This window comes from Trachymyrmex cornetzi, unplaced genomic scaffold, assembly GCF_001594075.2.
Source record: "Trachymyrmex cornetzi isolate Tcor2-1 unplaced genomic scaffold, Tcor1.1 scaffold230, whole genome shotgun sequence".
Lineage (NCBI taxonomy): Eukaryota > Metazoa > Arthropoda > Insecta > Hymenoptera > Formicidae > Trachymyrmex > Trachymyrmex cornetzi.
In genome coordinates this window covers 500,882-509,708 of record NW_017296957.1, presented here as the reverse complement: position 1 = coordinate 509,708, position 8,827 = coordinate 500,882, and the positions used below count along the sequence as shown (strand labels likewise).

General features: G+C 41.2%; 1 protein-coding gene across 2 annotated transcripts in view; it reads right to left on the bottom strand.

Moving 5' to 3' along the window:
* Positions 1 to 8,827, bottom strand: part of fz2 (frizzled 2) — a 68,366-nt gene that overhangs the window by 32,811 nt on the left and 26,728 nt on the right. The window contains exon 1 of one of the 2 annotated variants that reach the window (XM_018507284.1): positions 264 to 858. The exons of the other annotated variant lie outside the window; for it this stretch is intronic. The gene's annotated coding sequence lies outside the window, so the exon portion shown is untranslated. Of the gene's footprint in view, positions 1 to 263; positions 859 to 8,827 lie in introns of those variants that run through there. 2 annotated transcript variants of the gene reach the window in all.

Sequence of the window (8,827 nt, the reverse complement as noted above, 5' to 3'; positions counted from 1 at the left end):
GAGAGGGGAGGGAGGGGGGGGGGGGGGGGGGGGAGCGAGAGAGAAAGAAAGAGAGAGAAACGGAAAAGAATCAAGAGGGAGGAGAAACCCTCGTCCGAACGGGACGGAATAGAAGGAAGAAACGCGGAGAGAACAGAAGAGAGAGAGGGGAGGGAGAGGATGCGAAAAGGTTCGGCGGGCCGGTGAGGCTGGTCAATGAAAGACCGTGCGGCTATCGCGCAGCAACGGTGCAACCCTTCTCGAAAACAAAGCCGGATTCTCACCTTGATTTATCGCTTACTCCCGCTGTGCTCCACTCCGCTTATAAGTTGGACCGAGCCAGTCGCAGCCGCCGCGCCTGGTAGCTGCTCGCACCCTGGCGAGAATTAATCCATTGTCCCTCGTGTCCTGATAAAAACGCATCGGCCGGCGCGCTCGATTCTAAACACGCCGGATGACGAAACACGCTCGATTCCACGACGATAGAACCAGTTGGTCGATCGGTAGTCACTTTGCCGTGCTGCCGGACAGAGGCGCGCGTGTACGCGCGAAGAACACGAGTGAGCGATCGAGAACGACGAGGAACACTACATCAGATCCGTAAACATCAGGCAGCGTTTACATGCGGCGCGCGCACATGGAGCGTCGCGGTGGGCGTGTTGGTATCTACTGGTGTGTACTCCGAATCGCCGCTCGCTTATGCACAGGCACACAACGGAGCGATTTCTCCAAATATTATTTTACGCTGGAGCATGCGGCGCGCGCGCGCACGCTTGCTCGCCCACGGAATGACGAGAGAACGCGACGAGAGTCGGGAGAAAGAAGTGACGCGCGCGGCCGAAGGAAAACGGCAGCCTACCGCGCGATCCTACCACGACGACGGACACGGACTCACTGACTCTCCGACTACTCCGAACAGTCCGAACTCCGAGTCTCCGAGGCGACGCGAAGCGAACCCGACCGAGAGAGAGAGAGAGAGAGAGAGAGAGAGAGAGAGAGAGAGAGAGAGAGAGAAAGAGAGAGACACGAGAGAGCTACGGAGTCGACGTCGTCGACGACAAAGTCAAAACGATCGTCGTCGGCCACGGGCGGGACAGAGAGAACGAGCTGAACGAGCAGCGACGTGGAATCGTGGAAAGGGAAGCGACGGAGCGGCTCGTACGTTTCCGTCGCTCCTCGGCCACGGCTACCGGCCCCTCGACTCCCCCTGGCCCCTACCAGCAGCCTTCCCATCGGCTTGTATAGTATACGCTGTATCGGCTATACGCCAGCGAGCCGTGCACCGTCATGCATCTCTCGTCCCTCGAACTCGGACGCTGCTTGCCGCCGCAGCCTCTACTACTCTACTCTGTTTAGCCATGCACGCGCGCTCGACGCTCGTATGGCGCGTGCATGTATTTATACGTATGCGGATGGATACGCGTATACAATTATACATGCATACTCGCGAGGACTGCGAGAAGTCGCGCGGGCGTAGCACCTCGTCGTGTGGTGCTGGTGCGGTGCACCACCTGTGTGTACATACACGAGCGCGCGTACACGATGCGGAACGTGCGGATGCACATCCATCCCCCCCCTCTGCAGGGCATCGTCGGAGCCACACACCACACGCGCGCGATGACGTCACGCGGCTGGACGCCGCGCCGCGCCGTGCCGTGTGGCGTGGATAACGAGAGACGGTCTGCCAGGATCTCTACCCCTCCTCCTTCTTTCCCTCTGCCTCCTTTTCTGCCCCGAGTCTTCGGGATTCACGACCACTTATTATCGGTCTGCAGTTCTCTTTCTTCCTTTCTTTACTTTTCTCTCTCTCTCTCTCTCCCTCCCTTTCTCTCGTCTCCTTTCCAAGCCGAGCCCGAGCGACTTACTGCTTTCTTTTCGGGCTGGTTACGAGCGGCGAGACGCGGTCATCCCCTCGGCTCGTAGGTGGATTCGCTCTCGCGTGGTATTAACGACGTCCCGTGTAGGTACAGTCACGACCGGTTCCAAGGAGGACCTACCTACCTCCTCGTATCGAGATCGAGGCTCGAGGACACGAAGCGGATGAGTTCGACGATCCCGGGTCCGCGTGCGCGGGTCGACGCGATAAACTTTCCAATTCGCGTGTCGCTGCCGGCAAATGATGCCTACCGTGTCGTGTCGTTGCTACGAACGATTCGTCGCTACACGACGGTAAACTTCATCGATAAAGGCGTCTGTAAAAATGTATGATTAAAGCGATCGACTGTGGTGGAGAAGAGGCGAATTAATAAGTAACACCCTCGTCGTCGTCGTCGTCGTCGTCGTCGTCATCTGGAACACCTGCGAGATATGAAGCCGTTTAAACGTCGCGAGAAGCTTTTTTGTCGCAGGATTCCGGCTAAAAATACCGCCGACCTTCGTTTTTTCTGCCTGACTGCTCGCCATTCCGTTCGTTATCGCGCACGAGAGTGACGCCGATGTAAAATGGAACCGTCCAGCATCATTGCGCAGAAAGAAAGAGAGAGAGGGAGAGTATCACGTAACTGTCTGCCACCGGATTTTATGCGCTTTCGCGAACGTCACGTTGCGCCCACGGTATGGATGTTCGTAGACACGCGTGCGAAAAATTAGGCGTGTGAGAGATGTCGTTTATGCGTTTCGAAAGAAAAAAAAGGACTGGGAATTGGCATGTTTATTACGGTCGTAAACTCACGTACAATATGCGAAAGGCCGAATATTATATTGTACGCTGGATTTTCCGAATTTTTGCGATATATCGCTCCTTTACTTCAAAAATAACGTAATTAAAAAAACATGATTTTCAAGTTATTGCATAGAAAGAACGATTTTGTTGGAAGATTTACAATTTTTCTGGATACAGATCTGAAAGTAATTCGATTGGACCTTCAACATAGTTTTGTTGGAAACTCAAACTGCTTGCTACAGAATATCTAATTTTTTATAGCTTATTTGTAATTTCTAACAAAAATTATTTTAATGGTCCAATAAAATTATTTTCAAATCTGTGTAAAGCAAATTTTTTTTTAGTACAATCGATCTTTCCATGGATGTGCTAGGCAAACATTATCTTATCAATCACCAAAAGTGAATTAATTTAACTTTATAAAAAGTAGTTAAAATCGTCACAACTCGAAAAGGCTAATTTTTTAAAGATTGTAAATAAAAATAATAAAACTATCATATTATTAAAAAAACTATCATGTTATTAAAAATATATTCTTTTTATCTATATTATTTCCTGTTTCTTGGAAACTTAATTTTTTATTTTTAGTCAAGTCTACAATGTAGGTAATAGTATAATAAGAGGGAACAGTACAGTTATAAAGGTGGAGAACAAAGCTCATATGCTGATTTAATTTGAATGTAGTTACACTATAAAAAATAAAATCTTAATTTTTATTTAAAGACTATAGTGGACTTTCTGAGATACGCAAAAATGTTAAGACTCACAAAATCTGTTAAATTAAACTTAACAGTTTATTTCTTACAGTGATATGATTTTATACAGTTGAACTTAATTTAGAAAAGATATAATATAAAGGACAAAAAATAACAAAATGTAGAAAAAGAGTCATGGAAAGCATAAAAAATATTTCCTACATCAAAAATCAGTTTCAAATACATCAAAGAAGCCTATTATTGAGGCTGCACATATTATATTTGCGATAGCATATCTCGCATATGCCAATAGCAATAGTCTTTCACAAATTCATTCATGCTAAACATTCGTTTCAACGCTCTCAATGTCAAACGAATTCCGTATTGTATCGCGATCCGACGTCAATCCTTCGAAAACCTTTTTCTTCATAGCTCGCGCATAGACGTCACTATGGATAGGCTCCTTGCGAGTATATACCTACGTCGTCGGGTTTCCTTTCAGACGACGGTAATATCCTAGTCGTCGTAATATTCTGGCCGATATTCGCGACGGGCTGCAAGAGGACACAAGGCTCTCAGGGCTTTTCCCCGCTGGCTAAGGAAATGACAAGAGGAAGGTTTTGGGTTAGCGATTCCTCTTCAGCGTCCGCACGTCTGCATCTCAACGTTGCAAAGGAACGGCGACGACGGTTCGACTCGGGACAGGTTCCGATTACCATTTCGCGAGGCTTCAGACGTAGAGTCTAGACGTTACTCTCGACCGGACGGCGAATGTAATTCCCCGTACGAGCCAGGTGGTCCGTTGCAATCTCTCGGCTAGTAATCGGATCGAGAGGGTAAAGAATGAGGGAGGGGGATGGCTCGGGGGGGAGTTTAAAGGTCAAAAGAGGAATGGCGATTCGACGAGGCCATGTGAATTCCTTTCCGCGAATTTGCATCGCAGTAGCTTAGTTTTAATGAGCTGTATACCAAGATATGACTGTCACACGGAAAGAACGATTTTGCTGAAGTATCTAAAACTTTAGTTAGATACAGATCTGAAAATCAGTTTATCGGATCATCAAAATAATTATGTAGAACGCTTAAGGGGATCCTAAAGCCGTCTGTTACCGACTAAATCGTAATTTTTGTATAACAATTACTTTTTTCCTCTTTTACAGATTCGAAAATCCTTTTACAGGATTAAGGTATACGCATTAATACGTGTCTGTGAGATGGGGTTTATGTCGAGAACGAAAAAAAAATGTTTTTAAGATTTTAATTTCGAAATTTTTTTTTGTTCTATGTTATCTCTATTAATCTGTATTAATGTGTATAGTTTAATCGTGAAAAAGGATTTTCGAATTTGTAAAAGAGAAAAAAGTAATTGTTATACACAAAAAGTACGACTTTAATTTTGGAAAATCTACACTGTTAGAAATGTTCTTAAATTTCATTAACTTTTAAGTTACATAATTGAATTGAATTTAAATTTAATTTCATGACATTACATTTAATTTACATTAAATTTAATGTATTTGTAACTAAAAAGTATATTTATGTACATGTACATAAAATTTAATGTATTTTTCATAAATTTAATGTACACGTTCATTACATTTAAGTAACTACTGTAACTTAATTTTCAGTCAAATCATTCATTACTTTTAATTTCGTTCATAACCACCAGCTTTATTTACATGTAAAGGAAGCTCGTGGTTACATTTCTAACAGTGTATTTTGTTAGACCTTTGATCACAATTTCGCAAACTCAGGATTTGTGCATGTCATACGCTTCTGGGGAAGATATCATTTGGTACGACCTACAGAATTTCTGCATTAAGGGAATTATAACCTGAGGTGACAGCTGTAAGAGCTGAAATAAAGTGAATTTTTAATTTTTTCCCCGAATTTCTCGTCAAATTTAGTATGGCCGGTGTTTTTTTCGTGCGTACTTTTATTATGTAAAAGGATTGGTGATCTATAAAGCCAATTCGGAGAAATTGGCAATCTGCAATTGTTGGTAATTCCTGTTTAGGTTCCCCTTACACGGGAATATAGTCTTGAATTTTTTTTACATAAATGATCATCTGATGTTTTGATACCCCAATTAAAATTACTATTATTAACAACATATTACATATTATTAATTATTTTCCGATTAATTAATATTTGAGAACATTATGGACCATATTCAGAACGCGCTTTTATGCTGTTAGAGCGTATTTAGCATATAGTTTACATTACGTATACTATAGAATTTCAGACAGAAAAGCGTATATTCATTAATAAAAGCGCGTTCTGAATACAGGCCTATGAATATGAATTTAATCACAATTTTATGAAAAACATAACTAGAAACAAATATAAACGTATTAAAAAATCTGTTATAACAGTATTTTTTAAAAATAAATTAATATAACGCTTTTTGTTTTTTCAGGTTTTTAATTAAATTACATATTTAAAGGTACATAAAGAATAGTTATTAAAACAGAAACATACGTTAAACAATATCTATAAAAAAACAATATTTTACAACAATTCATATTTTTTCGTTGCTGGGATGAAAAATATTCCAGATGGTTCCTTCCGGATTAAATGTTGATAACAATGCAAAAAGTTTTAATATTCTGGCAACTAGTTTGAACCATATACATACACGGAGAAAAATATAAAGTAATATGCGTTAAAATTCTAGTAATTTTATGGAATTGATCATCCATATAAGGATAGGCGCCCACTTACGTAAAATTTACTTTACTTTTTTAATAAATGACCGATCGTTCAGTTATAGCTAGTTATAGCCATACTGTAAAAGGTATTTTTTACATGTTGTAAAGTAAATTTTGAGAGATGTAAAGTAAATTTTGAGAATTGTTGCTTACAATATCTTGAGGACAGTAAGATTTATTTTATTGTAAGATAATAACACTTGAAAAGGATTTACTATAATTATAATACTTACATCTTCGATGTTTTTATATTTTAGGCAGGTAAAGTTTGTCATGATTCGGTAAAAATAACCTGAATATTTTTACTAGTTTTATAAGATAAAAATTATCATTTTTCTCTGTGTATAATTATTTTAATAGCCCAAACGAAATTATTTTCAAATCTATATATATATATATAGCTAAATTTTTAGATACTTTAGCAAATCTATTCCATGCGAATGCAACAAATAGAATAATATGCAACGGATTTATTTCCAGTGTATCCGATGATAATTTAATTCCGATGATAATTTAATGCGTATGGTTAAACATGCATAAAGTCATTTCAGGTCACTAATCGCGTTATGAGAACCGCTGCAATCTAGCAAATATAACAGACTGTTTTGCTAACGCGATTTATCGGAACGTTGTAACCTAATAAATAACAGACTGTTTTGTTGACACGATTTATCAGAATGCGCTATTTGCGAGTATGATTTATAGGCGTAGAGGTAATTTCTCTAACAATAACGGGTGATAAGCATACGTCGCGTATAGTCCGAACGATAACATTTATCCAAATCTATTTGCCTTTCAATTTATAACTTTCATAACTGTCGTACTTTAATCGTTCTATTGTTATAAGAAAAGTTATAAATAGAGTCGAGCTCTATGTCATCGTATTTCATTTTTATTATATATTCAATATTATATAAATATATTACTAGTTCAAAAAGTTTGATAAAGAAATCCAATAAAGAAAGTATCGATGTTGCCATTTCACTAAATTTGGTGAACGTTTCCTAGACACGATAGGAACGGTGTAGTTGTACAATGTTTGGCAAGACGAAGTTTTCTGGAGGAGTGCAGATACTCAATACCGCCGAGATTGCATAGAGACGAGGGAGATATATACATATATATGGAAAGAGAGAGATGCAGGAAACGGTTCCCGACGCATATTGAAGTCTATGTTGAGATATTCGCCCCCTGTGGATTTTCGGCTGCGAATATAGCGTCCACGACCGCCTCCGCACTCATTGTTGGGTCACGGTTGACAGTTACGCTCTGCGTCCACCAGCCAACGAAGCCAAAACAGGGGATTCTCAAGGGAGATCTCGCCGGGTCTTTCGCAAAGGAACTCTGTCACCCCCGAACTCGGGTAATGTCGCTTTAGAAAGGCCCCCCTCCCCAATCCTCGAAAAGCAATTTATCTTGAGAAGCCGGAGCGAACGTTAAATGGATTTCCCTTTCAAAGGTATTACGCGTTTTTATTCAACGTAAAATTAGCTTATAGACGTGGAGCGCGGCTTTCGCACCCGGTCGTTCGAATGAATCGTCTTCAAGACTCTCTTTCTCTAGGTGAGAAGAAGAGCACGAATCTTCCAAATTTCCCTCCACGCCGGCCGACCAAGTATTGTCTCACGGGTCGATCGTCCGAGTCGAGACACGCAATGCATGCTGCCGTGTTTACTGTTTATCATGTAAATCGTTAAGAGACCAGAGGACATAATGACGGGGGGAGCGTGAATAAATTACTCTCTTAGGAGCGTGTTTAAAAATCTCACGATGTAAACAATCGTCGGTTTTGTCGGGAGATAGTGAGGAGGTAGATTACGACTTCCTGTCACCTATTATCACATGTGGTATGCGCTACATAATGCGTCGCTACATAATCACGGGTACCGGTAGGTAGGGTTGGGTGGTCAGGGACCGTAGATAACGCTCATATCAACGTGAACACTGCACCAATTCCAGGTGCACTCTTGCGCTTTTAAGGTTCTCATAATAATGCGTCATGCTCCGACCGTATGATTTAGTCTTGGTTCGTTTGTATCTTGTAAACACGTCTAAGAGAAACTGATTATACTTATAAGTGGATCTCCAAACAATTTTTGAAATGTTTTCTACAATCATTTGAATTTTTATAATTTTTTACACGGCTATTTATCAATAAAATAGCAATCGATGTAAAAAGATCATAGAGCCGTTCTTTACATTAGGATGTCTAATCAAAATGCTTTATACGCGTTCATCATCAAAGAAATACAGTCTTGTTAAGTCTCCGTTCTGTTTGCGGCTCAGAGAATAAAATTGATATAAATTAAATGCCTCTCCCTAAAACGAAAGACGAAACTCTCTCTCGTTGAGAAACCCTCATCATATGTATGTTAGGTAGAGACGTTTCTTTTTTGAGTGCCATCGCTCACAGATTAATATTAGAGAGTCAAGTGACCAAACGTTCGTTCTTTGTCTACAGGAGATGCGGCTGCGTTGGAGATGGAAGGACGAAGGATACTACTTGGGCGATATACTACACGAGCTCTCCAGGGGTCTGTAGACCATCTCCAAGACATAGTCTCTTACGTACAAGACATAGTCCTTCACTCGAAAATGTAGACTTTTTCGGTTTCTGGGTCTAGACAGCGACTTCCGTCCTATTATACGCTTCTGGAAAGCATGCATCGTCCCTTTGTGCAGTATGCTTGGCAGAAGTTTGCAAACAAGTAAAAAGACCGGTCCGCCCTCGATCAAACCTTCACAACTTTCCAAATCGAACTCGAAATTGAATTGCGGCT